The sequence below is a fragment of the Ranitomeya imitator genome, chromosome 5 (genome assembly GCF_032444005.1).
Source record: "Ranitomeya imitator isolate aRanImi1 chromosome 5, aRanImi1.pri, whole genome shotgun sequence".
NCBI classification, from domain to species: domain Eukaryota; kingdom Metazoa; phylum Chordata; class Amphibia; order Anura; family Dendrobatidae; genus Ranitomeya; species Ranitomeya imitator.
Genome location: NC_091286.1, coordinates 108,553,695 through 108,577,432, shown reverse-complemented (window position 1 = coordinate 108,577,432; position 23,738 = coordinate 108,553,695). Strand labels below are relative to the sequence as shown.

At 50.6% G+C, this 23,738-nt stretch overlaps 56 non-coding genes across 56 annotated transcripts; all 56 read left to right on the top strand.

Annotated features, from left to right (window-relative positions):
• Nucleotides 1-159: 159 nt before the first annotated feature.
• LOC138640026 (U5 spliceosomal RNA) lies at nucleotides 160-275 on the top strand. The gene has a single exon (XR_011313548.1). It is a non-coding gene; the product is annotated as a U5 spliceosomal RNA (small nuclear RNA).
• A 310-nt stretch (nucleotides 276-585) lies between these two features.
• Nucleotides 586-701, top strand: LOC138639048 (U5 spliceosomal RNA). The gene has a single exon (XR_011312649.1). It is a non-coding gene; the product is annotated as a U5 spliceosomal RNA (small nuclear RNA).
• Nucleotides 702-1,019: 318 nt separating this feature from the next.
• LOC138639634 (U5 spliceosomal RNA) lies at nucleotides 1,020-1,135 on the top strand. The gene has a single exon (XR_011313208.1). It is a non-coding gene; the product is annotated as a U5 spliceosomal RNA (small nuclear RNA).
• Nucleotides 1,136-1,445: 310 nt separating this feature from the next.
• LOC138639047 (U5 spliceosomal RNA) lies at nucleotides 1,446-1,561 on the top strand. Its single transcript, XR_011312648.1, has one exon. It is a non-coding gene; the product is annotated as a U5 spliceosomal RNA (small nuclear RNA).
• Nucleotides 1,562-1,871: 310 nt separating this feature from the next.
• LOC138639622 (U5 spliceosomal RNA) lies at nucleotides 1,872-1,987 on the top strand. Its single transcript, XR_011313197.1, has one exon. It is a non-coding gene; the product is annotated as a U5 spliceosomal RNA (small nuclear RNA).
• Nucleotides 1,988-2,297: 310 nt separating this feature from the next.
• LOC138640146 (U5 spliceosomal RNA) lies at nucleotides 2,298-2,413 on the top strand. The gene has a single exon (XR_011313659.1). It is a non-coding gene; the product is annotated as a U5 spliceosomal RNA (small nuclear RNA).
• Nucleotides 2,414-2,723: 310 nt separating this feature from the next.
• On the top strand, nucleotides 2,724-2,839 carry LOC138640145 (U5 spliceosomal RNA). Its single transcript, XR_011313658.1, has one exon. It is a non-coding gene; the product is annotated as a U5 spliceosomal RNA (small nuclear RNA).
• A 310-nt stretch (nucleotides 2,840-3,149) lies between these two features.
• Nucleotides 3,150-3,265, top strand: LOC138639610 (U5 spliceosomal RNA). The gene has a single exon (XR_011313186.1). It is a non-coding gene; the product is annotated as a U5 spliceosomal RNA (small nuclear RNA).
• A 310-nt stretch (nucleotides 3,266-3,575) lies between these two features.
• Nucleotides 3,576-3,691, top strand: LOC138639479 (U5 spliceosomal RNA). The gene has a single exon (XR_011313062.1). It is a non-coding gene; the product is annotated as a U5 spliceosomal RNA (small nuclear RNA).
• Nucleotides 3,692-4,001: 310 nt separating this feature from the next.
• LOC138639393 (U5 spliceosomal RNA) lies at nucleotides 4,002-4,117 on the top strand. The gene has a single exon (XR_011312978.1). It is a non-coding gene; the product is annotated as a U5 spliceosomal RNA (small nuclear RNA).
• A 310-nt stretch (nucleotides 4,118-4,427) lies between these two features.
• LOC138640142 (U5 spliceosomal RNA) lies at nucleotides 4,428-4,543 on the top strand. Its single transcript, XR_011313657.1, has one exon. It is a non-coding gene; the product is annotated as a U5 spliceosomal RNA (small nuclear RNA).
• A 310-nt stretch (nucleotides 4,544-4,853) lies between these two features.
• Nucleotides 4,854-4,969, top strand: LOC138640141 (U5 spliceosomal RNA). Its single transcript, XR_011313656.1, has one exon. It is a non-coding gene; the product is annotated as a U5 spliceosomal RNA (small nuclear RNA).
• Nucleotides 4,970-5,279: 310 nt separating this feature from the next.
• Nucleotides 5,280-5,395, top strand: LOC138639046 (U5 spliceosomal RNA). The gene has a single exon (XR_011312647.1). It is a non-coding gene; the product is annotated as a U5 spliceosomal RNA (small nuclear RNA).
• A 310-nt stretch (nucleotides 5,396-5,705) lies between these two features.
• On the top strand, nucleotides 5,706-5,821 carry LOC138639599 (U5 spliceosomal RNA). The gene has a single exon (XR_011313175.1). It is a non-coding gene; the product is annotated as a U5 spliceosomal RNA (small nuclear RNA).
• Nucleotides 5,822-6,131: 310 nt separating this feature from the next.
• On the top strand, nucleotides 6,132-6,247 carry LOC138639045 (U5 spliceosomal RNA). Its single transcript, XR_011312646.1, has one exon. It is a non-coding gene; the product is annotated as a U5 spliceosomal RNA (small nuclear RNA).
• A 310-nt stretch (nucleotides 6,248-6,557) lies between these two features.
• LOC138639215 (U5 spliceosomal RNA) lies at nucleotides 6,558-6,673 on the top strand. Its single transcript, XR_011312808.1, has one exon. It is a non-coding gene; the product is annotated as a U5 spliceosomal RNA (small nuclear RNA).
• Nucleotides 6,674-6,983: 310 nt separating this feature from the next.
• On the top strand, nucleotides 6,984-7,099 carry LOC138639043 (U5 spliceosomal RNA). Its single transcript, XR_011312644.1, has one exon. It is a non-coding gene; the product is annotated as a U5 spliceosomal RNA (small nuclear RNA).
• A 310-nt stretch (nucleotides 7,100-7,409) lies between these two features.
• On the top strand, nucleotides 7,410-7,525 carry LOC138639042 (U5 spliceosomal RNA). Its single transcript, XR_011312643.1, has one exon. It is a non-coding gene; the product is annotated as a U5 spliceosomal RNA (small nuclear RNA).
• Nucleotides 7,526-7,835: 310 nt separating this feature from the next.
• LOC138639556 (U5 spliceosomal RNA) lies at nucleotides 7,836-7,951 on the top strand. Its single transcript, XR_011313134.1, has one exon. It is a non-coding gene; the product is annotated as a U5 spliceosomal RNA (small nuclear RNA).
• Nucleotides 7,952-8,261: 310 nt separating this feature from the next.
• Nucleotides 8,262-8,377, top strand: LOC138639287 (U5 spliceosomal RNA). Its single transcript, XR_011312876.1, has one exon. It is a non-coding gene; the product is annotated as a U5 spliceosomal RNA (small nuclear RNA).
• Nucleotides 8,378-8,687: 310 nt separating this feature from the next.
• Nucleotides 8,688-8,803, top strand: LOC138640082 (U5 spliceosomal RNA). The gene has a single exon (XR_011313602.1). It is a non-coding gene; the product is annotated as a U5 spliceosomal RNA (small nuclear RNA).
• A 310-nt stretch (nucleotides 8,804-9,113) lies between these two features.
• Nucleotides 9,114-9,229, top strand: LOC138639353 (U5 spliceosomal RNA). The gene has a single exon (XR_011312939.1). It is a non-coding gene; the product is annotated as a U5 spliceosomal RNA (small nuclear RNA).
• Nucleotides 9,230-9,539: 310 nt separating this feature from the next.
• Nucleotides 9,540-9,655, top strand: LOC138639555 (U5 spliceosomal RNA). The gene has a single exon (XR_011313133.1). It is a non-coding gene; the product is annotated as a U5 spliceosomal RNA (small nuclear RNA).
• Nucleotides 9,656-9,965: 310 nt separating this feature from the next.
• On the top strand, nucleotides 9,966-10,081 carry LOC138639587 (U5 spliceosomal RNA). Its single transcript, XR_011313164.1, has one exon. It is a non-coding gene; the product is annotated as a U5 spliceosomal RNA (small nuclear RNA).
• Nucleotides 10,082-10,391: 310 nt separating this feature from the next.
• LOC138639303 (U5 spliceosomal RNA) lies at nucleotides 10,392-10,507 on the top strand. Its single transcript, XR_011312892.1, has one exon. It is a non-coding gene; the product is annotated as a U5 spliceosomal RNA (small nuclear RNA).
• Nucleotides 10,508-10,817: 310 nt separating this feature from the next.
• On the top strand, nucleotides 10,818-10,933 carry LOC138639041 (U5 spliceosomal RNA). The gene has a single exon (XR_011312642.1). It is a non-coding gene; the product is annotated as a U5 spliceosomal RNA (small nuclear RNA).
• Nucleotides 10,934-11,243: 310 nt separating this feature from the next.
• Nucleotides 11,244-11,359, top strand: LOC138639278 (U5 spliceosomal RNA). The gene has a single exon (XR_011312868.1). It is a non-coding gene; the product is annotated as a U5 spliceosomal RNA (small nuclear RNA).
• A 310-nt stretch (nucleotides 11,360-11,669) lies between these two features.
• LOC138640140 (U5 spliceosomal RNA) lies at nucleotides 11,670-11,785 on the top strand. Its single transcript, XR_011313655.1, has one exon. It is a non-coding gene; the product is annotated as a U5 spliceosomal RNA (small nuclear RNA).
• Nucleotides 11,786-12,095: 310 nt separating this feature from the next.
• Nucleotides 12,096-12,211, top strand: LOC138640139 (U5 spliceosomal RNA). Its single transcript, XR_011313654.1, has one exon. It is a non-coding gene; the product is annotated as a U5 spliceosomal RNA (small nuclear RNA).
• A 310-nt stretch (nucleotides 12,212-12,521) lies between these two features.
• On the top strand, nucleotides 12,522-12,637 carry LOC138639040 (U5 spliceosomal RNA). Its single transcript, XR_011312641.1, has one exon. It is a non-coding gene; the product is annotated as a U5 spliceosomal RNA (small nuclear RNA).
• Nucleotides 12,638-12,947: 310 nt separating this feature from the next.
• Nucleotides 12,948-13,063, top strand: LOC138639387 (U5 spliceosomal RNA). Its single transcript, XR_011312972.1, has one exon. It is a non-coding gene; the product is annotated as a U5 spliceosomal RNA (small nuclear RNA).
• Nucleotides 13,064-13,373: 310 nt separating this feature from the next.
• Nucleotides 13,374-13,489, top strand: LOC138640073 (U5 spliceosomal RNA). Its single transcript, XR_011313594.1, has one exon. It is a non-coding gene; the product is annotated as a U5 spliceosomal RNA (small nuclear RNA).
• Nucleotides 13,490-13,799: 310 nt separating this feature from the next.
• On the top strand, nucleotides 13,800-13,915 carry LOC138639234 (U5 spliceosomal RNA). The gene has a single exon (XR_011312826.1). It is a non-coding gene; the product is annotated as a U5 spliceosomal RNA (small nuclear RNA).
• Nucleotides 13,916-14,225: 310 nt separating this feature from the next.
• LOC138639039 (U5 spliceosomal RNA) lies at nucleotides 14,226-14,341 on the top strand. The gene has a single exon (XR_011312640.1). It is a non-coding gene; the product is annotated as a U5 spliceosomal RNA (small nuclear RNA).
• A 310-nt stretch (nucleotides 14,342-14,651) lies between these two features.
• On the top strand, nucleotides 14,652-14,767 carry LOC138639524 (U5 spliceosomal RNA). Its single transcript, XR_011313104.1, has one exon. It is a non-coding gene; the product is annotated as a U5 spliceosomal RNA (small nuclear RNA).
• A 310-nt stretch (nucleotides 14,768-15,077) lies between these two features.
• LOC138639568 (U5 spliceosomal RNA) lies at nucleotides 15,078-15,193 on the top strand. Its single transcript, XR_011313146.1, has one exon. It is a non-coding gene; the product is annotated as a U5 spliceosomal RNA (small nuclear RNA).
• A 310-nt stretch (nucleotides 15,194-15,503) lies between these two features.
• LOC138639187 (U5 spliceosomal RNA) lies at nucleotides 15,504-15,619 on the top strand. Its single transcript, XR_011312783.1, has one exon. It is a non-coding gene; the product is annotated as a U5 spliceosomal RNA (small nuclear RNA).
• A 310-nt stretch (nucleotides 15,620-15,929) lies between these two features.
• Nucleotides 15,930-16,045, top strand: LOC138640025 (U5 spliceosomal RNA). Its single transcript, XR_011313547.1, has one exon. It is a non-coding gene; the product is annotated as a U5 spliceosomal RNA (small nuclear RNA).
• Nucleotides 16,046-16,355: 310 nt separating this feature from the next.
• LOC138639038 (U5 spliceosomal RNA) lies at nucleotides 16,356-16,471 on the top strand. The gene has a single exon (XR_011312639.1). It is a non-coding gene; the product is annotated as a U5 spliceosomal RNA (small nuclear RNA).
• Nucleotides 16,472-16,781: 310 nt separating this feature from the next.
• Nucleotides 16,782-16,897, top strand: LOC138639277 (U5 spliceosomal RNA). Its single transcript, XR_011312867.1, has one exon. It is a non-coding gene; the product is annotated as a U5 spliceosomal RNA (small nuclear RNA).
• A 310-nt stretch (nucleotides 16,898-17,207) lies between these two features.
• On the top strand, nucleotides 17,208-17,323 carry LOC138640138 (U5 spliceosomal RNA). The gene has a single exon (XR_011313653.1). It is a non-coding gene; the product is annotated as a U5 spliceosomal RNA (small nuclear RNA).
• Nucleotides 17,324-17,633: 310 nt separating this feature from the next.
• Nucleotides 17,634-17,749, top strand: LOC138640137 (U5 spliceosomal RNA). Its single transcript, XR_011313652.1, has one exon. It is a non-coding gene; the product is annotated as a U5 spliceosomal RNA (small nuclear RNA).
• A 310-nt stretch (nucleotides 17,750-18,059) lies between these two features.
• On the top strand, nucleotides 18,060-18,175 carry LOC138639037 (U5 spliceosomal RNA). The gene has a single exon (XR_011312638.1). It is a non-coding gene; the product is annotated as a U5 spliceosomal RNA (small nuclear RNA).
• Nucleotides 18,176-18,485: 310 nt separating this feature from the next.
• On the top strand, nucleotides 18,486-18,601 carry LOC138639283 (U5 spliceosomal RNA). The gene has a single exon (XR_011312872.1). It is a non-coding gene; the product is annotated as a U5 spliceosomal RNA (small nuclear RNA).
• A 310-nt stretch (nucleotides 18,602-18,911) lies between these two features.
• Nucleotides 18,912-19,027, top strand: LOC138640072 (U5 spliceosomal RNA). The gene has a single exon (XR_011313593.1). It is a non-coding gene; the product is annotated as a U5 spliceosomal RNA (small nuclear RNA).
• Nucleotides 19,028-19,337: 310 nt separating this feature from the next.
• On the top strand, nucleotides 19,338-19,453 carry LOC138639233 (U5 spliceosomal RNA). The gene has a single exon (XR_011312825.1). It is a non-coding gene; the product is annotated as a U5 spliceosomal RNA (small nuclear RNA).
• Nucleotides 19,454-19,763: 310 nt separating this feature from the next.
• Nucleotides 19,764-19,879, top strand: LOC138639036 (U5 spliceosomal RNA). Its single transcript, XR_011312637.1, has one exon. It is a non-coding gene; the product is annotated as a U5 spliceosomal RNA (small nuclear RNA).
• A 310-nt stretch (nucleotides 19,880-20,189) lies between these two features.
• Nucleotides 20,190-20,305, top strand: LOC138639523 (U5 spliceosomal RNA). The gene has a single exon (XR_011313103.1). It is a non-coding gene; the product is annotated as a U5 spliceosomal RNA (small nuclear RNA).
• A 310-nt stretch (nucleotides 20,306-20,615) lies between these two features.
• LOC138639567 (U5 spliceosomal RNA) lies at nucleotides 20,616-20,731 on the top strand. The gene has a single exon (XR_011313145.1). It is a non-coding gene; the product is annotated as a U5 spliceosomal RNA (small nuclear RNA).
• Nucleotides 20,732-21,041: 310 nt separating this feature from the next.
• On the top strand, nucleotides 21,042-21,157 carry LOC138639186 (U5 spliceosomal RNA). Its single transcript, XR_011312782.1, has one exon. It is a non-coding gene; the product is annotated as a U5 spliceosomal RNA (small nuclear RNA).
• Nucleotides 21,158-21,467: 310 nt separating this feature from the next.
• Nucleotides 21,468-21,583, top strand: LOC138640024 (U5 spliceosomal RNA). Its single transcript, XR_011313546.1, has one exon. It is a non-coding gene; the product is annotated as a U5 spliceosomal RNA (small nuclear RNA).
• Nucleotides 21,584-21,893: 310 nt separating this feature from the next.
• LOC138639035 (U5 spliceosomal RNA) lies at nucleotides 21,894-22,009 on the top strand. The gene has a single exon (XR_011312636.1). It is a non-coding gene; the product is annotated as a U5 spliceosomal RNA (small nuclear RNA).
• A 310-nt stretch (nucleotides 22,010-22,319) lies between these two features.
• On the top strand, nucleotides 22,320-22,435 carry LOC138639014 (U5 spliceosomal RNA). The gene has a single exon (XR_011312616.1). It is a non-coding gene; the product is annotated as a U5 spliceosomal RNA (small nuclear RNA).
• Nucleotides 22,436-22,745: 310 nt separating this feature from the next.
• On the top strand, nucleotides 22,746-22,861 carry LOC138639034 (U5 spliceosomal RNA). Its single transcript, XR_011312635.1, has one exon. It is a non-coding gene; the product is annotated as a U5 spliceosomal RNA (small nuclear RNA).
• Nucleotides 22,862-23,175: 314 nt separating this feature from the next.
• LOC138639724 (U5 spliceosomal RNA) lies at nucleotides 23,176-23,291 on the top strand. The gene has a single exon (XR_011313294.1). It is a non-coding gene; the product is annotated as a U5 spliceosomal RNA (small nuclear RNA).
• A 310-nt stretch (nucleotides 23,292-23,601) lies between these two features.
• On the top strand, nucleotides 23,602-23,717 carry LOC138639392 (U5 spliceosomal RNA). The gene has a single exon (XR_011312977.1). It is a non-coding gene; the product is annotated as a U5 spliceosomal RNA (small nuclear RNA).
• The last annotated feature ends 21 nt before the right edge of the window (nucleotides 23,718-23,738 follow it).

Sequence of the window (23,738 nt, the reverse complement as noted above, 5' to 3'; positions counted from 1 at the left end):
CAGCAGCATAGAACTGAGAACGAAGCAGCCTATGGAAGATGGGCTGTTGCCGTTTTTGTTTTTCCATCACCAAACCACGAACCCACTTCTAGTTGCTCTCCCCGGGCCAAGTGAGGGCTGCTGCCATGGTGGTAGGTCAGGAGGAGGCCCTTGCTCTGTATACTCAGGCTTCTCTTCAGAACGTAAAAATCTTTCGCCTTTTACTAAAGATTTCCGTGGAGAGGAGCAAAACTGAGTTTTGTGGCAATTTTTGCATGCTCCAGCTTGCTGGGGCTTCGTTAATTGGGTTCAACAACAGAATAAAGTAATGGGTGGGTGGGGTTTCGGTGGGAGACTGAACCCTGGGGTTGCGGGGAAGAGGCCCTCATTTGCATATTGTAGCCATGGATGGCCTTCTTCCGGGCAACGGAACAGGTGATGCTCTGTCAGCAGCATCGAACTGAGAACGGAGCAGCCTGTGGAAGATGGGCTGTTGCCGTTTTTGTTTTTCCATCACCAAACCACGAACCCACTTCTAGGTGCTGTCCCCGGGCCAAGTGAGGGCTGCTGCCATGGTGGTAGGTCAGGAGGAGGCCCTTGCCCAGTATATTCTGGCTTCTCTTCAGAACGTAAAAATCTTTCGCCTTTTACTAAAGATTTCCGTGGAGAGGAGCAAAACTGAGTTTTGTGGCAATTTTTGCATGCTCCAGCTTGCTGGGGCTTTCTTAATTGGGTTCAACAACAGAATAAAGGAATGGGTGGGTGGGTGGGTGGGGTTTCGGTGGGAGACTGAACCCTGGGGTTCCTGGGAAAAGGCCCTCATTTGCATATTGTAGCCATGGATGGCCTTCTTCCGGGCAACGGAACAGGTGATGCTCTGTCAGCAGCATAGAACTGAGAACGGAGCATCCTGTGGAAGATGGGCTGTTGCCGTTTTTGTTTTTCCATCACCAAACCACGAACCCACTTCTAGGTGCTCTCCCCGGGCCAAGTGAGGGCTGCTGCCATGGTGGTAGGTCAGGAGGAGGCCTTTGCCCAATATACTCTGGCTTCTCTTCAGAACGTAAAAATCTTTCGCCTTTTACTAAAGATTTCCGTGGAGAGGAGCAAAACTGAGTTTTGTGGCAATTTTTGCATGCTCCAGCTTGCTGGGGCTTCCTTAATTGGGTTCAACAACAGAATAAAGTAATGGGTGGGTGGGGTTTCGGTGGGAGACTGAACCCTGGGGTTGCTGGGAAGAGGCCCTCATTTGCATATTGTAGCCATGGATGGCCTTCTTCCGGGCAACGGAACAGGTGATGCTCTGTCAGCAGCATAGAACTGAGAACGGAGCAGCCTGTGGAAGATGGGCTGTTGCCGTTTTTGTTTTTCCATCACCAAACCACGAACCCACTTCTAGGTGCTGTCCCCGGGCCAAGTGAGGGCTGCTGCCATGGTGGTAGGTCAGGAGGAGGCCCTTGCCCAGTATATTCTGGCTTCTCTTCAGAACGTAAAAATCTTTCGCCTTTTACTAAAGATTTCCGTGGAGAGGAGCAAAACTGAGTTTTGTGGCAATTTTTGCATGCTCCAGCTTGCTGGGGCTTTCTTAATTGGGTTCAACAACAGAATAAAGGAATGGGTGGGTGGGGTTTCGGTGGGAGACTGAACCCTGGGGTTCCTGGGAAAAGGCCCTCATTTGCATATTGTAGCCATGGATGGCCTTCTTCCGGGCAACGGAACAGGTGATGCTCTGTCAGCAGCATAGAACTGAGAACGGAGCATCCTGTGGAAGATGGGCTGTTGCCGTTTTTGTTTTTCCATCACCAAACCACGAACCCACTTCTAGGTGCTGTCCCCGGGCCAAGTGAGGGCTGCTGCCATGGTGGTAGGTCAGGAGGAGGCCTTTGCCCAGTATACTCTGGCTTCTCTTCAGAACGTAAAAATCTTTCGCCTTTTACTAAAGATTTCCGTGGAGAGGAGCAAAACTGAGTTTTGTGGCAATTTTTGCATGCTCCAGCTTGCTGGGGCTTCCTTAATTGGGTTCAACAACAGAATAAAGTAATGGGTGGGTGGGGTTTCGGTGGGAGACTGAACCCTGGGGTTGCTGGGAAGAGGCCCTCATTTGCATATTGTAGCCATGGATGGCCTTCTTCCGGGCAACGGAACAGGTGATGCTCTGTCAGCAGCATAGAACTGAGAACGGAGCAGCCTGTGGAAGATGGGCTGTTGCCGTTTTTGTTTTTCCATCATCAAACCACGAACCCACTTCTAGGTGCTCTCCCCGGGCCAAGTGAGGGCTGCTGCCATGGTGGTAGGTCAGGAGGAGGCCTTTGCACAGTATACTCTGGCTTCTCTTCAGAATGTAAAAATCTTTCGCCTTTTACTAAAGATTTCCGTGGAGAGGAGCAAAACTGAGTTTTGTGGCAATTTTTGCATGCTCCAGCTTGCTGGGGCTTTCTTAATTGGGTTCAACAACAGAATAAAGGAATGGGTGGGTGGGGTTTCGGTGGGAGACTGAACCCTGGGGTTCCTGGGAAAAGGCCCTCATTTGCATATTGTAGCCATAGATGGCCTTCTTCCGGGCAACGGAACAGGTGATGCTCTGTCAGCAGCATAGAACTGAGAACGGAGCATCCTATGGAAGATGGGCTGTTGCCGTTTTTTTTTTTCCATCACCAAACCACGAACCCACTTCTAGGTGCTCTCCCCGGGCCAAGTGAGGGCTGCTGCCATGGTGGTAGGTCAGGAGGAGGCCTTTGCACAGTATACTCTGGCTTCTCTTCAGAATGTAAAAATCTTTCGCCTTTTACTAAAGATTTCCGTGGAGAGGAGCAAAACTGAGTTTTGTGGCAATTTTTGCATGCTCCAGCTTGCTGGGGCTTTCTTAATTGGGTTCAACAACAGAATAAAGGAATGGGTGGGTGGGGTTTCGGTGGGAGACTGAACCCTGGGGTTCCTGGGAAAAGGCCCTCATTTGCATATTGTAGCCATGGATGGCCTTCTTCCGGGCAACGGAACAGGTGATGCTCTGTCAGCAGCATAGAACTGAGAACGGAGCATCCTGTGGAAGATGGGCTGTTGCCGTTTTTGTTTTTCCATCACCAAACCACGAACCCACTTCTAGGTGCTCTCCCCGGGCCAAGTGAGGGCTGCTGCCATGGTGGTAGGTCAGGAGGAGGCCCTTGCCCAGTATACTCTGGCTTCTCTTCAGAACGTAAAAATCTTTCGCCTTTTACTAAAGATTTCCGTGGAGAGGAGCAAAACTGAGTTTTGTGGCAATTTTTGCATGCTCCAGCTTGCTGGGGCTTCGTTAATTGGGTTCAACAACAGAATAAAGTAATGGGTGGGTGGGGTTTCGGTGGGAGACTGAACCCTGGGGTTGCGGGGAAGAGGCCCTCATTTGCATATTGTAGCCATGGATGGCCTTCTTCCGGGCAACGGAACAGGTGATGCTCTGTCAGCAGCATCGATCTGAGAACGGAGCAGCCTGTGGAAGATGGGCTGTTGCCGTTTTTGTTTTTCCATCACCAAACCACGAACCCACTTCTAGGTGCTGTCCCCGGGCCAAGTGAGGGCTGCTGCCATGGTGGTAGGTCAGGAGGAGGCCCTTGCCCAGTATATTCTGGCTTCTCTTCAGAACGTAAAAATCTTTCGCCTTTTACTAAAGATTTCCGTGGAGAGGAGCAAAACTGAGTTTTGTGGCAATTCTTGCATGCTCCAGCTTGCTGGGGCTTTCTTAATTGGGTTCAACAACAGAATAAAGGAATGGGTGGGTGGGGTTTCGGTGGGAGACTGAACCCTGGGGTTCCTGGGAAAAGGCCCTCATTTGCATATTGTAGCCATGGATGGCCTTCTTCCGGGCAACGGAACAGGTGATGCTCTGTCAGCAGCATAGAACTGAGAACGGAGCATCCTGTGGAAGATGGGCTGTTGCCGTTTTTGTTTTTCCATCACCAAACCACGAACCCACTTCTAGGTGCTCTCCCCGGGCCAAGTGAGGGCTGCTGCCATGGTGGTAGGTCAGGAGGAGGCCTTTGCCCAGTATATTCTGGCTTCTCTTCAGAATGTAAAAATCTTTCGCCTTTTACTAAAGATTTCCGTGGAGAGGAGCAAAACTGAGTTTTGTGGCAATTTTTGCATGCTCCAGCTTGCTGGGGCTTCCTTAATTGGGTTCAACAACAGAATAAAGTAATGGGTGGGTGGGGTTTCGGTGGGAGACTGAACCCTGGGGTTGCTGGGAAGAGGCCCTCATTTGCATATTGTAGCCATGGATGGCCTTCTTCCGGGCAACGGAACAGGTGATGCTCTGTCAGCAGCATAGAACTGAGAACGGAGCAGCCTGTGGAAGATGGGCTGTTGCCGTTTTTGTTTTTCCATCACCAAACCACGAACCCACTTCTAGGTGCTCTCCCCGGGCCAAGTGAGGGCTGCTGCCATGGTGGTAGGTCAGGAGGAGGCCTTTGCACAGTATACTCTGGCTTCTCTTCAGAATGTAAAAATCTTTCGCCTTTTACTAAAGATTTCCGTGGAGAGGAGCAAAACTGAGTTTTGTGGCAATTTTTGCATGCTCCAGCTTGCTGGGGCTTTCTTAATTGGGTTCAACAACAGAATAAAGGAATGGGTGGGTGGGGTTTCGGTGGGAGACTGAACCCTGGGGTTCCTGGGAAAAGGCCCTCATTTGCATATTGTAGCCATAGATGGCCTTCTTCCGGGCAACGGAACAGGTGATGCTCTGTCAGCAGCATAGAACTGAGAACGGAGCATCCTATGGAAGATGGGCTGTTGCCGTTTTTTTTTTTCCATCACCAAACCACGAACCCACTTCTAGGTGCTCTCCCCGGGCCAAGTGAGGGCTGCTGCCATGGTGGTAGGTCAGGAGGAGGCCTTTGCACAGTATACTCTGGCTTCTCTTCAGAATGTAAAAATCTTTCGCCTTTTACTAAAGATTTCCGTGGAGAGGAGCAAAACTGAGTTTTGTGGCAATTTTTGCATGCTCCAGCTTGCTGGGGCTTCCTTAATTGGGTTCAACAACAGAATAAAGTAATGGGTGGGTGGGGTTTCGGTGGGAGACTGAACCCTGGGGTTGCTGGGAAAAGGCCCTCATTTGCTTATTGTAGCCATGGATGGCCTTCTTCCGGGCAACGGAACAGGTGATGCTCTGTCAGCAGCATAGAACTGAGAACGGAGCAGCCTGTGGAAGATGGGCTGTTGCCATTTTTGTTTTTCCATCACCAAACCACGAACCCACTTCTAGGTGCTGTCCCCGGGCCAAGTGAGGGCTGCTGCCATGGTGGTAGGTCAGGAGGAGGCCCTTGCCCAGTATATTCTGGCTTCTCTTCAGAACGTAAAAATCTTTCGCCTTTTACTAAAGATTTCCGTGGAGAGGAGCAAAACTGAGTTTTGTGGCAATTTTTGCATGCTCCAGCTTGCTGGGGCTTTCTTAATTGGGTTCAACAACAGAATAAAGGAATGGGTGGGTGGGGTTTCGGTGGGAGACTGAACCCTGGGGTTCCTGGGAAAAGGCCCTCATTTGCATATTGTAGCCATGGATGGCCTTCTTCCGGGCAACGGAACAGGTGATGCTCTGTCAGCAGCATAGAACTGAGAACGGAGCATCCTGTGGAAGATGGGCTGTTGCCGTTTTTGTTTTTCCATCACCAAACCACGAACCCACTTCTAGGTGCTCTCCCCGGGCCAAGTGAGGGCTGCTGCCATGGTGGTAGGTCAGGAGGAGGCCTTTGCCCAGTATACTCTGGCTTCTCTTCAGAACGTAAAAATCTTTCGCCTTTTACTAAAGATTTCCGTGGAGAGGAGCAAAACTGAGTTTTGTGGCAATTTTTGCATGCTCCAGCTTGCTGGGGCTTTCTTAATTGGGTTCAACAACAGAATAAAGTAATGGGTGGGTGGGGTTTCGGTGGGAGACTGAACCCTGGGGTTGCTGGGAAGAAGCCCTCATTTGCATATTGTAGCCATGGATGGCCTTCTTCCGGGCAACGGAACAGGTGATGCTCTGTCAGCAGCATAGAACTGAGAACGGAGCAGCCTGTGGAAGATGGGCTGTTGCCGTTTTTGTTTTTCCATCACCAAACCACGAACCCACTTCTAGGTGCTGTCCCCGGGCCAAGTGAGGGCTGCTGCCATGGTGGTAGGTCAGGAGGAGGCCCTTGCCCAGTATATTCTGGCTTCTCTTCAGAACGTAAAAATCTTTCGCCTTTTACTAAAGATTTCCGTGGAGAGGAGCAAAACTGAGTTTTGTGGCAATTTTTGCATGCTCCAGCTTGCTGGGGCTTTCTTAATTGGGTTCAACAACAGAATAAAGGAATGGGTGGGTGGGGTTTCGGTGGGAGACTGAACCCTGGGGTTCCTGGGAAAAGGCCCTCATTTGCATATTGTAGCCATGGATGGCCTTCTTCCGGGCAACGGAACAGGTGATGCTCTGTCAGCAGCATAGAACTGAGAACGGAGCATCCTGTGGAAGATGGGCTGTTGCCGTTTTTGTTTTTCCATCACCAAACCACGAACCCACTTCTAGGTGCTCTCCCCGGGCCAAGTGAGGGCTGCTGCCATGGTGGTAGGTCAGGAGGAGGCCTTTGCCCAGTATACTCTGGCTTCTCTTCAGAACATAAAAATCTTTCGCCTTTTACTAAAGATTTCCGTGGAGAGGAGCAAAACTGAGTTTTGTGGCAATTTTTGCATGCTCCAGCTTGCTGGGGCTTCCTTAATTGGGTTCAACAACAGAATAAAGTAATGGGTGGGTGGGGTTTCGGTGGGAGACTGAACCCTGGGGTTGCTGGGAAAAGGCCCTCATTTGCTTATTGTAGCCATGGATGGCCTTCTTCCGGGCAACGGAACAGGTGATGCTCTGTCAGCAGCATAGAACTGAGAACGGAGCAGCCTGTGGAAGATGGGCTGTTGCCGTTTTTGTTTTTCCATCACCAAACCACGAACCCACTTCTAGGTGCTGTCCCCGGGCCAAGTGAGGGCTGCTGCCATGGTGGTAGGTCAGGAGGAGGCCCTTGCCCAGTATATTCTGGCTTCTCTTCAGAACGTAAAAATCTTTCGCCTTTTACTAAAGATTTCCGTGGAGAGGAGCAAAACTGAGTTTTGTGGCAATTTTTGCATGCTCCAGCTTGCTGGGGCTTTCTTAATTGGGTTCAACAACAGAATAAAGGAATGGGTGGGTGGGGTTTCGGTGGGAGACTGAACCCTGGGGTTCCTGGGAAAAGGCCCTCATTTGCATATTGTAGCCATGGATGGCCTTCTTCCGGGCAACGGAACAGGTGATGCTCTGTCAGCAGCATAGAACTGAGAACGGAGCAGCCTGTGGAAGATGGGCTGTTGCCGTTTTTGTTTTTCCATCACCAAACCACGAACCCACTTCTAGGTGCTGTCCCCGGGCCAAGTGAGGGCTGCTGCCATGGTGGTAGGTCAGGAGGAGGCCCTTGCCCAGTATATTCTGGCTTCTCTTCAGAACGTAAAAATCTTTCGCCTTTTACTAAAGATTTCCGTGGAGAGGAGCAAAACTGAGTTTTGTGGCAATTTTTGCATGCTCCAGCTTGCTGGGGCTTCCTTAATTGGGTTCAACAACAGAATAAAGTAATGGGTGGGTGGGGTTTCGGTGGGAGACTGAACCCTGGGGTTGCTGGGAAGAGGCCCTCATTTGCATATTGTAGCCATGGATGGCCTTCTTCCGGGCATCGGAACAGGTGATGCTCTGTCAGCAGCATAGAACTGAGAACGGAGCAGCCTGTGGAAGATGGGCTGTTGCCGTTTTTGTTTTTCCATCACCAAACCACGAACCCACTTCTAGGTGCTCTCCCCGGGCTAAGTGAGGGCTGCTGCCATGGTGGTAGGTCAGGAGGAGGCCTTTGCACAGTATACTCTGGCTTCTCTTCAGAATGTAAAAATCTTTCACCTTTTACTAAAGATTTCCGTGGAGAGGAGCAAAACTGAGTTTTGTGGCAATTTTTGCATGCTCCAGCTTGCTGGGGCTTTCTTAATTGGGTTCAACAACAGAATAAAGGAATGGGTGGGTGGGGTTTCGGTGGGAGACTGAACCCTGGGGTTCCTGGGAAAAGGCCCTCATTTGCATATTGTAGCCATAGATGGCCTTCTTCCGGGCAACGGAACAGGTGATGCTCTGTCAGCAGCATAGAACTGAGAACGGAGCATCCTATGGAAGATGGGCTGTTGCCGTTTTTTTTTTTCCATCACCAAACCACGAACCCACTTCTAGGTGCTCTCCCCGGGCCAAGTGAGGGCTGCTGCCATGGTGGTAGGTCAGGAGGAGGCCTTTGCACAGTATACTCTGGTTTCTCTTCAGAATGTAAAAATCTTTCGCCTTTTACTAAAGATTTCCGTGGAGAGGAGCAAAACTGAGTTTTGTGGCAATTTTTGCATGCTCCAGCTTGCTGGGGCTTCCTTAATTGGGTTCAACAACAGAATAAAGTAATGGGTGGGTGGGGTTTCGGTGGAAGACTGAACCCTGGGGTTGCTGGGAAGAGGCCCTCATTTGCATATTGTAGCCATGGATGGCCTTCTTCCGGGCAACGGAACAGGTGATGCTCTGTCAGCAGCATAGAACTGAGAACGGAGCAGCCTGTGGAAGATGGGCTGTTGCCGTTTTTGTTTTTCCATCACCAAACCACGAACCCACTTCTAGGTGCTGTCCCCGGGCCAAGTGAGGGCTGCTGCCATGGTGGTAGGTCAGGAGGAGGCCCTTGCCCAGTATATTCTGGCTTCTCTTCAGAACGTAAAAATCTTTCGCCTTTTACTAAAGATTTCCGTGGAGAGGAGCAAAACTGAGTTTTGTGTCAATTTTTGCATGCTCCAGCTTGCTGGGGCTTTCTTAATTGGGTTCAACAACAGAATAAAGGAATGGGTGGGTGGGGTTTCGGTGGGAGACTGAACCCTGGGGTTCCTGGGAAAAGGCCCTCATTTGCATATTGTAGCCATGGATGGCCTTCTTCCGGGCAACGGAACAGGTGATGCTCTGTCAGCAGCATAGAACTGAGAACGGAGCATCCTGTGGAAGATGGGCTGTTGCCGTTTTTGTTTTTCCATCACCAAACCACGAACCCACTTCTAGGTGCTCTCCCCGGGCCAAGTGAGGGCTGCTGCCATGGTGGTAGGTCAGGAGGAGGCCTTTGCCCAGTATACTCCGGCTTCTCTTCAGAACATAAAAATCTTTCGCCTTTTACTAAAGATTTCCGTGGAGAGGAGCAAAACTGAGTTTTGTGGCAATTTTTGCATGCTCCAGCTTGCTGGGGCTTCCTTAATTGGGTTCAACAACAGAATAAAGTAATGGGTGGGTGGGGTTTCGGTGGGAGACTGAACCCTGGGGTTGCTGGGAAAAGGCCCTCATTTGCTTATTGTAGCCATGGACAGCCTTCTTCCGGGCATCGGAACAGGTGATGCTCTGTCAGCAGCATAGAACTGAGAACGGAGCAGCCTGTGGAAGATGGGCTGTTGCCGTTTTTGTTTTTCCATCACCAAACCACGAACCCACTTCTAGGTGCTCTCCCCGGGCTAAGTGAGGGCTGCTGCCATGGTGGTAGGTCAGGAGGAGGCCTTTGCACAGTATACTCTGGCTTCTCTTCAGAATGTAAAAATCTTTCACCTTTTACTAAAGATTTCCGTGGAGAGGAGCAAAACTGAGTTTTGTGGCAATTTTTGCATGCTCCAGCTTGCTGGGGCTTTCTTAATTGGGTTCAACAACAGAATAAAGGAATGGGTGGGTGGGGTTTCGGTGGGAGACTGAACCCTGGGGTTCCTGGGAAAAGGCCCTCATTTGCATATTGTAGCCATAGATGGCCTTCTTCCGGGCAACGGAACAGGTGATGCTCTGTCAGCAGCATAGAACTGAGAACGGAGCATCCTATGGAAGATGGGCTGTTGCCGTTTTTTTTTTTCCATCACCAAACCACGAACCCACTTCTAGGTGCTCTCCCCGGGCCAAGTGAGGGCTGCTGCCATGGTGGTAGGTCAGGAGGAGGCCTTTGCCCAGTATACTCTGGCTTCTCTTCAGAACGTAAAAATCTTTCGCCTTTTACTAAAGATTTCCGTGGAGAGGAGCAAAACTGAGTTTTGTGGCAATTTTTGCATGCTCCAGCTTGCTGGGGCTTCCTTAATTGGGTTCAACAACAGAATAAAGTAATGGGTGGGTGGGGTTTCGGTGGGAGACTGAACCCTGGGGTTGCTGGGAAGAGGCCCTCATTTGCATATTGTAGCCATGGATGGCCTTCTTCCGGGCAACGGAACAGGTGATGCTCTGTCAGCAGCATAGAACTGAGAACGGAGCAGCCTGTGGAAGATGGGCTGTTGCCGTTTTTGTTTTTCCATCACCAAACCACGAACCCACTTCTAGGTGCTCTCCCCTGGCCAAGTGAGGGCTGCTGCCATGGTGGTAGGTCAGGAGGAGGCCTTTGCACAGTATACTCTGGCTTCTCTTCAGAATGTAAAAATCTTTCGCCTTTTACTAAAGATTTCCGTGGAGAGGAGCAAAACTGAGTTTTGTGGCAATTTTTGCATGCTCCAGCTTGCTGGGGTTTCGTTAATTGGGTTCAACAACAGAATAAAGTAATGGGTGGGTGGGGTTTCGGTGGGAGACTGAACCCTGGGGTTGCGGGGAAGAGGCCCTCATTTGCATATTGTAGCCATGGATGGCCTTCTTCCGGGCAACGGAACAGGTGATGCTCTGTCAGCAGCATCGAACTGAGAACGGAGCAGCCTGTGGAAGATGGGCTGTTGCCGTTTTTGTTTTTCCATCACCAAACCACGAACCCACTTCTAGGTGCTGTCCCCGGGCCAAGTGAGGGCTGCTGCCATGGTGGTAGGTCAGGAGGAGGCCCTTGCCCAGTATATTCTGGCTTCTCTTCAGAACGTAAAAATCTTTCGCCTTTTACTAAAGATTTCCGTGGAGAGGAGCAAAACTGAGTTTTGTGGCAATTTTTGCATGCTCCAGCTTGCTGGGGCTTTCTTAATTGGGTTCAACAACAGAATAAAGGAATGGGTGGGTGGGGTTTCGGTGGGAGACTGAACCCTGGGGTTCCTGGGAAAAGGCCCTCATTTGCATATTGTAGCCATGGATGGCCTTCTTCCGGGCAACGGAACAGGTGATGCTCTGTCAGCAGCATAGAACTGAGAACGGAGCATCCTGTGGAAGATGGGCTGTTGCCGTTTTTGTTTTTCCATCACCAAACCACGAACCCACTTCTAGGTGCTCTCCCCGGGCCAAGTGAGGGCTGCTGCCATGGTGGTAGGTCAGGAGGAGGCCTTTGCCCAGTATACTCTGGCTTCTGTTCAGAACGTAAAAATCTTTCGCCTTTTACTAAAGATTTCCGTGGAGAGGAGCAAAACTGAGTTTTGTGGCAATTTTTGCATGCTCCAGCTTGCTGGGGCTTCCTTAATTGGGTTCAACAACAGAATAAAGTAATGGGTGGGTGGGGTTTCGGTGGGAGACTGAACCCTGGGGTTGCTGGGAAGAGGCCCTCATTTGCATATTGTAGCCATGGATGGCCTTCTTCCGGGCAACGGAACAGGTGATGCTCTGTCAGCAGCATAGAACTGAGAACGGAGCAGCCTGTGGAAGATGGGCTGTTGCCGTTTTTGTTTTTCCATCACCAAACCACGAACCCACTTCTAGGTGCTCTCCCCGGGCCAAGTGAGGGCTGCTGCCATGGTGGTAGGTCAGGAGGAGGCCTTTGCACAGTATACTCTGGCTTCTCTTCAGAATGTAAAAATCTTTCGCCTTTTACTAAAGATTTCCGTGGAGAGGAGCAAAACTGAGTTTTGTGGCAATTTTTGCATGCTCCAGCTTGCTGGGGCTTTCTTAATTGGGTTCAACAACAGAATAAAGGAATGGGTGGGTGGGGTTTCGGTGGGAGACTGAACCTTGGGGTTCCTGGGAAAAGGCCCTCATTTGCATATTGTAGCCATGGATGGCCTTCTTCCGGGCAACGGAACAGGTGATGCTCTGTCAGCAGCATAGAACTGAGAACGGAGCAGCCTGTGGAAGATGGGCTGTTGCCGTTTTTGTTTTTCCATCACCAAACCACGAACCCACTTCTAGGTGCTCTCCCCTGGCCAAGTGAGGGCTGCTGCCATGGTGGTAGGTCAGGAGGAGGCCTTTGCACAGTATACTCTGGCTTCTCTTCAGAATGTAAAAATCTTTCGCCTTTTACTAAAGATTTCCGTGGAGAGGAGCAAAACTGAGTTTTGTGGCAATTTTTGCATGCTCCAGCTTGCTGGGGCTTCGTTAACTGGGTTCAACAACAGAATAAAGTAATGGGTGGGTGGGGTTTCGGTGGGAGACTGAACCCTGGGGTTGCGGGGAAGAGGCCCTCATTTGCATATTGTAGCCATGGATGGCCTTCTTCCGGGCAACGGAACAGGTGATGCTCTGTCAGCAGCATCGAACTGAGAACGGAGCAGCCTGTGGAAGATGGGCTGTTGCCGTTTTTGTTTTTCCATCACCAAACCACGAACCCACTTCTAGGTGCTGTCCCCGGGCCAAGTGAGGGCTGCTGCCATGGTGGTAGGTCAGGAGGAGGCCCTTGCCCAGTATATTCTGGCTTCTCTTCAGAACGTAAAAATCTTTCGCCTTTTACTAAAGATTTCCGTGGAGAGGAGCAAAACTGAGTTTTGTGGCAATTTTTGCATGCTCCAGCTTGCTGGGGCTTTCTTAATTGGGTTCAACAACAGAATAAAGGAATGGGTGGGTGGGGTTTCGGTGGGAGACTGAACCCTGGGGTTCCTGGGAAAAGGCCCTCATTTGCATATTGTAGCCATGGATGGCCTTCTTCCGGGCAACGGAACAGGTGATGCTCTGTCAGCAGCATAGAACTGAGAACGGAGCATCCTGTGGAAGATGGGCTGTTGCCGTTTTTGTTTTTCCATCACCAAACCACGAACCCACTTCTAGGTGCTCTCCCCGGGCCAAGTGAGGGCTGCTGCCATGGTGGTAGGTCAGGAGGAGGCCTTTGCCCAGTATACTCTAGCTTCTCTTCAGAATGTAAAAATCTTTCGCCTTTTACTAAAGATTTCCGTGGAGAGGAGCAAAACTGAGTTTTGTGGCAATTTTTGCATGCTCCAGCTTGCTGGGGCTTCCTTAATTGGGTTCAACAACAGAATAAAGTAATGGGTGGGTGGGGTTTCGGTGGGAGACTGAACCCTGGGGTTGCTGGGAAGAGGCCCTCATTTGCATATTGTAGCCATGGATGGCCTTCTTCCGGGCAACGGAACAGGTGATGCTCTGTCAGCAGCATAGAACTGAGAACGGAGCAGCCTGTGGAAGATGGGCTGTTGCCGTTTTTGTTTTTCCATCACCAAACCACGAACCCACTTCTAGGTGCTGTCCCCGGGCCAAGTGAGGGCTGCTGCCATGGTGGTAGGTCAGGAGGAGGCCCTTGCCCAGTATACTCTGGTTTCTCTTCAGAACGTAAAAATCTTTCGCCTTTTACTAAAGATTTCCGTGGAGAGGAGCAAAACTGAGTTTTGTGGCAATTTTTGCATGCTCCAGCTTGCTGGGGCTTTCTTAATTGGGTTCAACAACAGAATAAAGGAATGGGTGGGTGGAGTTTCGGTGGGAGACTGAACCCTGGGGTTCCTGGGAAAAGGCCCTCATTTGCATATTGTAGCCATGGATGGCCTTCTTCCGGGCAACGGAACAGGTGATGCTCTGTCAGCAGCATAGAACTGAGAACGGAGCATCCTGTGGAAGATGGGCTGTTGCCGTTTTTGTTTTTCCATCACCAAACCACGAACCCACTTCTAGGTGCTCTCCCCGGGCCAAGTGAGGGCTGCTGCCATGGTGGTAGGTCAGGAGGAGGCCTTTGCCCAGTATACTTTGGTTTCTCTTCAGAACGTAAAAATCTTTCGCCTTTTACTAAAGATTTCCGTGGAGAGGAGCAAAACTGAGTTTTGTGGCAATTTTTGCATGCTCCAGCTTGCTGGGGCTTCCTTAATTGGGTTCAACAACAGAATAAAGTAATGGGTGGGTGGGGTTTCGGTGGGAGACTGAACCCTGGGGTTGCTGGGAAGAGGCCCTCATTTGCATATTGTAGCCATGGATGGCCTTCTTCCGGGCAACGGAACAGGTGATGCTCTGTCAGCAGCATAGAACTGAGAACGGAGCAGCCTGTGGAAGATGGGCTGTTGCCGTTTTTGTTTTTCCATCACCAAACCACGAACCCACTTCTAGGTGCTGTCCCCGGGCCAAGTGAGGGCTGCTGCCATGGTGGTAGGTCAGGAGGAGGCCCTTGCCCAGTATATTCTGGCTTCTCTTCAGAACGTAAAAATCTTTCGCCTTTTACTAAAGATTTCCGTGGAGAGGAGCAAAACTGAGTTTTGTGGCAATTTTTGCATGCTCCAGCTTGCTGGGGCTTCCTTAATTGGGTTCAACAACAGAATAAAGTAATGGGTGGGTGGGGTTTCGGTGGGAGACTGAACCCTGGGGTTGCTGGGAAGAGGCCCTCATTTGCATATTGTAGCCATGGATGGCCTTCTTCCGGGCAACGGAACAGGTGATGCTCTGTCAGCAGCATAGAACTGAGAACGGAGCAGCCTGTGGAAGATGGGCTGTTGCCGTTTTTGTTTTTCCATCACCAAACCACGAACCCACTTCTAGGTGCTCTCCCCGGGCCAAGTGAGGGCTGCTGCCATGGTGGTAGGTCAGGAGGAGGCCTTTGCACAGTATACTCTGGCTTCTCTTCAGAATGTAATAATCTTTCGCCTTTTACTAAAGATTTCCGTGGAGAGGAGCAAAACTGAGTTTTGTGGCAATTTTTGCATGCTCCAGCTTGCTGGGGCTTTCTTAATTGGGTTCAACAACAGAATAAAGGAATGGGTGGGTGGGGTTTCGGTGGGAGACTGAACCCTGGGGTTCCTGGGAAAAGGCCCTCATTTGCATATTGTAGCCATAGATGGCCTTCTTCCGGGCAACGGAACAGGTGATGCTCTGTCAGCAGCATAGAACTGAGAACGGAGCATCCTATGGAAGATGGGCTGTTGCCGTTTTTTTTTTTCCATCACCAAACCACGAACCCACTTCTAGGTGCTCTCCCCGGGCCAAGTGAGGGCTGCTGCCATGGTGGTAGGTCAGGAGGAGGCCTTTGCACAGTATACTCTGGCTTCTCTTCAGAATGTAAAAATCTTTTGCCTTTTACTAAAGATTTCCGTGGAGAGGAGCAAAACTGAATTTTGTGGCAATTTTTGCATGCTCCAGCTTGCTGGGGCTTTCTTAATTGGGTTCAACAACAGAATAAAGGAATGGGTGGGTGGGGTTTCGGTGGGAGACTGAACCCTGGGGTTCCTGGGAAAAGGCCCTCATTTGCATATTGTAGCCATGGATGGCCTTCTTCCGGGCAACGGAACAGGTGATGCTCTGTCAGCAGCATAGAACTGAGAACGGAGCATCCTGTGGAAGATGGGCTGTTGCCGTTTTTGTTTTTCCATCACCAAACCACGAACCCACTTCTAGGTGCTCTCCCCGGGCCAAGTGAGGGCTGCTGCCATGGTGGTAGGTCAGGAGGAGGCCCTTGCCCAGTATTCTCTGGCTTCTCTTCAGAACGTAAAAATCTTTCGCCTTTTACTAAAGATTTCCGTGGAGAGGAGCAAAACTGAGTTTTGTGGCAATTTTTGCATGCTCCAGCTTGCTGGGGCTTCGTTAATTGGGTTCAACAACAGAATAAAGTAATGGGTGGGTGGGGTATCGGTGGGAGACTGAACCCTTGGGTTGCGGGGAAGAGGCCCTCATTTGCATATTGTAGCCATGGATGGCCTTCTTCCGGGCAATGGAACAGGTGATGCTCTGTCAGCAGCATAGAACTGAGAACGAAGCAGCCTGTGGAAGATGGGCTGTTGCCGTTTTTGTTTTTCCATCACCAAACCACGAACCCACTTCTAGTTGCTCTCCCCGGGCCAAGTGAGGGCTGCTGCCATGGTGGTAGGTCAGGAGGAGGCCCTTGCTCTGTATACTCAGGCTTCTCTTCAGAACGTAAAAATCTTTCGCCTTTTACTAAAGATTTCCGTGGAGAGGAGCAAAACTGAGTTTTGTGGCAATTTTTGCATGCTCCAGCTTGCTGGGGCTTCGTTAATTGGGTTCAACAACAGAATAAAGTAATGGGTGGGTGGGGTTTCGGTGGGAGACTGAACCCTGGGGTTGCGGGGAAGAGGCCCTCATTTGCATATTGTAGCCATGGATGGCCTTCTTCCGGGCAACGGAACAGGTGATGCTCTGTCAGCAGCATCGAACTGAGAACGGAGCAGCCTGTGGAAGATGGGCTGTTGCCGTTTTTGTTTTTCCATCACCAAACCACGAACCCACTTCTAGGTGCTGTCCCCGGGCCAAGTGAGGGCTGCTGCCATGGTGGTAGGTCAGGAGGAGGCCCTTGCCCAGTATATTCTGGCTTCTCTTCAGAACGTAAAAATCTTTCGCCTTTTACTAAAGATTTCCGTGGAGAGGAGCAAAACTGAGTTTTGTGGCAATTTTTGCATGCTCCAGCTTGCTGGGGCTTTCTTAATTGGGTTCAACAACAGAATAAAGGAATGGGTGGGTGGGGTTTCGGTGGGAGACTGAACCCTGGGGTTCCTGGGAAAAGGCCCTCATTTGCATATTGTAGCCATGGATGGCCTTCTTCCGGGCAACGGAACAGGTGATGCTCTGTCAGCAGCATAGAACTGAGAACGGAGCATCCTGTGGAAGATGGGCTGTTGCCGTTTTTGTTTTTCCATCACCAAACCACGAACCCACTTCTAGGTGCTCTCCCCGGGCCAAGTGAGGGCTGCTGCCATGGTGGTAGGTCAGGAGGAGGCCTTTGCCCAGTATACTCTGGCTTCTGTTCAGAACGTAAAAATCTTTCGCCTTTTACTAAAGATTTCCGTGGAGAGGAGCAAAACTGAGTTTTGTGGCAATTTTTGCATGCTCCAGCTTGCTGGGGCTTCCTTAATTGGGTTCAACAACAGAATAAAGTAATGGGTGGGTGGGGTTTCGGTGGGAGACTGAACCCTGGGGTTGCTGGGAAGAGGCCCTCATTTGCATATTGTAGCCATGGATGGCCTTCTTCCGGGCAACGGAACAGGTGATGCTCTGTCAGCAGCATAGAACTGAGAACGGAGCAGCCTGTGGAAGATGGGCTGTTGCCGTTTTTGTTTTTCCATCACCAAACCACGAACCCACTTCTAGGTGCTCTCCCCGGGCCAAGTGAGGGCTGCTGCCATGGTGGTAGGTCAGGAGGAGGCCTTTGCACAGTATACTCTGGCTTCTCTTCAGAATGTAAAAATCTTTCGCCTTTTACTAAAGATTTCCGTGGAGAGGAGCAAAACTGAGTTTTGTGGCAATTTTTGCATGCTCCAGCTTGCTGGGGCTTTCTTAATTGGGTTCAACAACAGAATAAAGGAATGGGTGGGTGGGGTTTCGGTGGGAGACTGAACCTTGGGGTTCCTGGGAAAAGGCCCTCATTTGCATATTGTAGCCATGGATGGCCTTCTTCCGGGCAACGGAACAGGTGATGCTCTGTCAGCAGCATAGAACTGAGAACGGAGCAGCCTGTGGAAGATGGGCTGTTGCCGTTTTTGTTTTTCCATCACCAAACCACGAACCCACTTCTAGGTGCTCTCCCCTGGCCAAGTGAGGGCTGCTGCCATGGTGGTAGGTCAGGAGGAGGCCTTTGCACAGTATACTCTGGCTTCTCTTCAGAATGTAAAAATCTTTCGCCTTTTACTAAAGATTTCCGTGGAGAGGAGCAAAACTGAGTTTTGTGGCAATTTTTGCATGCTCCAGCTTGCTGGGGCTTCGTTAACTGGGTTCAACAACAGAATAAAGTAATGGGTGGGTGGGGTTTCGGTGGGAGACTGAACCCTGGGGTTGCGGGGAAGAGGCCCTCATTTGCATATTGTAGCCATGGATGGCCTTCTTCCGGGCAACGGAACAGGTGATGCTCTGTCAGCAGCATCGAACTGAGAACGGAGCAGCCTGTGGAAGATGGGCTGTTGCCGTTTTTGTTTTTCCATCACCAAACCACGAACCCACTTCTAGGTGCTGTCCCCGGGCCAAGTGAGGGCTGCTGCCATGGTGGTAGGTCAGGAGGAGGCCCTTGCCCAGTATATTCTGGCTTCTCTTCAGAACGTAAAAATCTTTCGCCTTTTACTAAAGATTTCCGTGGAGAGGAGCAAAACTGAGTTTTGTGGCAATTTTTGCATGCTCCAGCTTGCTGGGGCTTTCTTAATTGGGTTCAACAACAGAATAAAGGAATGGGTGGGTGGGGTTTCGGTGGGAGACTGAACCCTGGGGTTCCTGGGAAAAGGCCCTCATTTGCATATTGTAGCCATGGATGGCCTTCTTCCGGGCAACGGAACAGGTGATGCTCTGTCAGCAGCATAGAACTGAGAACGGAGCATCCTGTGGAAGATGGGCTGTTGCCGTTTTTGTTTTTCCATCACCAAACCACGAACCCACTTCTAGGTGCTCTCCCCGGGCCAAGTGAGGGCTGCTGCCATGGTGGTAGGTCAGGAGGAGGCCTTTGCCCAGTATACTCCGGCTTCTCTTCAGAATGTAAAAATCTTTCGCCTTTTACTAAAGATTTCCGTGGAGAGGAGCAAAACTGAGTTTTGTGGCAATTTTTGCATGCTCCAGCTTGCTGGGGCTTCCTTAATTGGGTTCAACAACAGAATAAAGTAATGGGTGGGTGGGGTTTCGGTGGGAGACTGAACCCTGGGGTTGCTGGGAAGAGGCCCTCATTTGCATATTGTAGCCATGGATGGCCTTCTTCCGGGCAACGGAACAGGTGATGCTCTGTCAGCAGCATAGAACTGAGAACGGAGCAGCCTGTGGAAGATGGGCTGTTGCCGTTTTTGTTTTTCCATCACCAAACCACGAACCCACTTCTAGGTGCTGTCCCCGGGCCAAGTGAGGGCTGCTGCCATGGTGGTAGGTCAGGAGGAGGCCCTTGCCCAGTATACTCTGGTTTCTCTTCAGAACGTAAAAATCTTTCGCCTTTTACTAAAGATTTCCGTGGAGAGGAGCAAAACTGAGTTTTGTGGCAATTTTTGCATGCTCCAGCTTGCTGGGGCTTTCTTAATTGGGTTCAACAACAGAATAAAGGAATGGGTGGGTGGAGTTTCGGTGGGAGACTGAACCCTGGGGTTCCTGGGAAAAGGCCCTCATTTGCATATTGTAGCCATGGATGGCCTTCTTCCGGGCAACGGAACAGGTGATGCTCTGTCAGCAGCATAGAACTGAGAACGGAGCATCCTGTGGAAGATGGGCTGTTGCCGTTTTTGTTTTTCCATCACCAAACCACGAACCCACTTCTAGGTGCTCTCCCCGGGCCAAGTGAGGGCTGCTGCCATGGTGGTAGGTCAGGAGGAGGCCTTTGCCCAGTATACTTTGGTTTCTCTTCAGAACGTAAAAATCTTTCGCCTTTTACTAAAGATTTCCGTGGAGAGGAGCAAAACTGAGTTTTGTGGCAATTTTTGCATGCTCCAGCTTGCTGGGGCTTCCTTAATTGGGTTCAACAACAGAATAAAGTAATGGGTGGGTGGGGTTTCGGTGGGAGACTGAACCCTGGGGTTGCTGGGAAGAGGCCCTCATTTGCATATTGTAGCCATGGATGGCCTTCTTCCGGGCAACGGAACAGGTGATGCTCTGTCAGCAGCATAGAACTGAGAACGGAGCAGCCTGTGGAAGATGGGCTGTTGCCGTTTTTGTTTTTCCATCACCAAACCACGAACCCACTTCTAGGTGCTGTCCCCGGGCCAAGTGAGGGCTGCTGCCATGGTGGTAGGTCAGGAGGAGGCCCTTGCCCAGTATATTCTGGCTTCTCTTCAGAACGTAAAAATCTTTCGCCTTTTACTAAAGATTTCCGTGGAGAGGAGCAAAACTGAGTTTTGTGGCAATTTTTGCATGCTCCAGCTTGCTGGGGCTTCCTTAATTGGGTTCAACAACAGAATAAAGTAATGGGTGGGTGGGGTTTCGGTGGGAGACTGAACCCTGGGGTTGCTGGGAAGAGGCCCTCATTTGCATATTGTAGCCATGGATGGCCTTCTTCCGGGCAACGGAACAGGTGATGCTCTGTCAGCAGCATAGAACTGAGAACGGAGCAGCCTGTGGAAGATGGGCTGTTGCCGTTTTTGTTTTTCCATCACCAAACCACGAACCCACTTCTAGGTGCTCTCCCCGGGCCAAGTGAGGGCTGCTGCCATGGTGGTAGGTCAGGAGGAGGCCTTTGCACAGTATACTCTGGCTTCTCTTCAGAATGTAATAATCTTTCGCCTTTTACTAAAGATTTCCGTGGAGAGGAGCAAAACTGAGTTTTGTGGCAATTTTTGCATGCTCCAGCTTGCTGGGGCTTTCTTAATTGGGTTCAACAACAGAATAAAGGAATGGGTGGGTGGGGTTTCGGTGGGAGACTGAACCCTGGGGTTCCTGGGAAAAGGCCCTCATTTGCATATTGTAGCCATAGATGGCCTTCTTCCGGGCAACGGAACAGGTGATGCTCTGTCAGCAGCATAGAACTGAGAACGGAACATCCTATGGAAGATGGGCTGTTGCCGTTTTTTTTTTTCCATCACCAAACCACGAACCCACTTCTAGGTGCTCTCCCCGGGCCAAGTGAGGGCTGCTGCCATGGTGGTAGGTCAGGAGGAGGCCTTTGCACAGTATACTCTGGCTTCTCTTCAGAATGTAAAAATCTTTTGCCTTTTACTAAAGATTTCCGTGGAGAGGAGCAAAACTGAATTTTGTGGCAATTTTTGCATGCTCCAGCTTGCTGGGGCTTTCTTAATTGGGTTCAACAACAGAATAAAGGAATGGGTGGGTGGGGTTTCGGTGGGAGACTGAACCCTGGGGTTCCTGGGAAAAGGCCCTCATTTGCATATTGTAGCCATGGATGGCCTTCTTCCGGGCAACGGAACAGGTGATGCTCTGTCAGCAGCATAGAACTGAGAACGGAGCATCCTGTGGAAGATGGGCTGTTGCCGTTTTTGTTTTTCCATCACCAAACCACGAACCCACTTCTAGGTGCTCTCCCCGGGCCAAGTGAGGGCTGCTGCCATGGTGGTAGGTCAGGAGGAGGCCCTTGCCCAGTATTCTCTGGCTTCTCTTCAGAACGTAAAAATCTTTCGCCTTTTACTAAAGATTTCCGTGGAGAGGAGCAAAACTGAGTTTTGTGGCAATTTTTGCATGCTCCAGCTTGCTGGGGCTTCGTTAATTGGGTTCAACAACAGAATAAAGTAATGGGTGGGTGGGGTATCGGTGGGAGACTGAACCCTTGGGTTGCGGGGAAGAGGCCCTCATTTGCATATTGTAGCCATGGATGGCCTTCTTCCGGGCAATGGAACAGGTGATGCTCTGTCAGCAGCATAGAACTGAGAACGAAGCAGCCTGTGGAAGATGGGCTGTTGCCGTTTTTGTTTTTCCATCACCAAACCACGAACCCACTTCTAGTTGCTCTCCCCGGGCCAAGTGAGGGCTGCTGCCATGGTGGTAGGTCAGGAGGAGGCCCTTGCTCTGTATACTCAGGCTTCTCTTCAGAACGTAAAAATCTTTCGCCTTTTACTAAAGATTTCCGTGGAGAGGAGCAAAACTGAGTTTTGTGGCAATTTTTGCATGCTCCAGCTTGCTGGGGCTTCGTTAATTGGGTTCAACAACAGAATAAAGTAATGGGTGGGTGGGGTTTCGGTGGGAGACTGAACCCTGGGGTTGCGGGGAAGAGGCCCTCATTTGCATATTGTAGCCATGGATGGCCTTCTTCCGGGCAACGGAACAGGTGATGCTCTGTCAGCAGCATCGAACTGAGAACGGAGCAGCCTGTGGAAGATGGGCTGTTGCCGTTTTTGTTTTTCCATCACCAAACCACGAACCCACTTCTAGGTGCTGTCCCCGGGCCAAGTGAGGGCTGCTGCCATGGTGGTAGGTCAGGAGGAGGCCCTTGCCCAGTATATTCTGGCTTCTCTTCAGAACGTAAAAATCTTTCGCCTTTTACTAAAGATTTCCGTGGAGAGGAGCAAAACTGAGTTTTGTGGCAATTTTTGCATGCTCCAGCTTGCTGGGGCTTTCTTAATTGGGTTCAACAACAGAATAAAGGAATGGGTGGGTGGGGTTTCGGTGGGAGACTGAACCCTGGGGTTCCTGGGAAAAGGCCCTCATTTGCATATTGTAGCCATGGATGGCCTTCTTCCGGGCGACGGAACAGGTGATGCTCTGTCAGCAGCATAGAACTGAGAACGGAGCATCCTGTGGAAGATTGGCTGTTGCCGTTTTTGTTTTTCCATCACCAAACCACGAACCCACTTCTAGGTGCTCTCCCCGGGCCAAGTGAGGGCTGCTGCCATGGTGGTAGGTCAGGAGGAGGCCTTTGCCCAGTATACTCTGGCTTCTCTTCAGAAAGTAAAAATCTTTCGCCTTTTACTAAAGATTTCCGTGGAGAGGAGCAAAACTGAGTTTTGTGGCAATTTTTGCATGCTCCAGCTTGCTGGGGCTTCCTTAATTGGGTTCAACAACAGAATAAAGTAATGGGTGGGTGGGGTTTCGGTGGGAGACTGAACCCTGGGGTTGCTGGGAAGAGGCCCTCATTTGCATATTGTAGCCATGGATGGCCTTCTTCCGGGCAACGGAACAGGTGATGCTCTGTCAGCAGCATAGAACTGAGAACGGAGCAGTCTGTGGAAGATGGGCTGTTGCCGTTTTTGTTTTTCCATCACCAAACCACGAACCCACTTCTAGGTGCTGTCCCCGGGCCAAGTGAGGGCTGCTGCCATGGTGGTAGGTCAGGAGGAGGCCCTTGCCCAGTATATTCTGGCTTCTCTTCAGAACGTAAAAATCTTTCGCCTTTTACTAAAGATTTCCGTGGAGAGGAGCAAAACTGAGTTTTGTGGCAATTTTTGCATGCTCCAGCTTGCTGGGGCTTTCTTAATTGGGTTCAACAACAGAATAAAGGAATGGGTGGGTGGGTGGGGTTTCGGTGGGAGACTGAACCCTGGGGTTCCTGGGAAAAGGCCCTCATTTGCATATTGTAGCCATGGATGGCCTTCTTCTGGGCAACGGAACAGGTGATGCTCTGTCAGCAGCATAGAACTGAGAACGGAGCATCCTGTGGAAGATGGGCTGTTGCCGTTTTTGTTTTTCCATCACCAAACCACGAACCCACTTCTAGGTGCTCTCCCCGGGCCAAGTGAGGGCTGCTGCCATGGTGGTAGGTCAGGAGGAGGCCTTTGCCCAGTATTCTCTGGCTTCTCTTCAGAACGTAAAAATCTTTCGCCTTTTACTAAAGATTTCCATGGAGAGGAGCAAAACTGAGTTTTGTGGCAATTTTTGCATGCTCCAGCTTGCTGTGGCTTCCTTAATTGGGTTCAACAACAGAATAAAGTAATGGGTGGGTGGGGTTTCGGTGGGAGACTGAACCCTGGGGTTGCTGGGAAGAGGCCCTCATTTGCATATTGTAGCCATGGATGGCCTTCTTCCAGGCAACGGAACAGGTGATGCTCTGTCAGCAGCATAGAACTGAGAACGGAGCAGCCTGTGGAAGATGGGCTGTTGCCGTTTTTGTTTTTCCATCACCAAACCACGAACCCACTTCTAGGTGCTGTCCCCGGGCCAAGTGAGGGCTGCTGCCATGGTGGTAGGTCAGGAGGAGGCCCTTGCCCAGTATATTCTGGCTTCTCTTCAGAATGTAAAAATCTTTCGCCTTTTACTAAAGATTTCCGTGGAGAGGAGCAAAACTGAGTTTTGTGGCAATTTTTGCATGCTCCAGCTTGCTGGGGCTTTCTTAATTGGGTTCAACAAC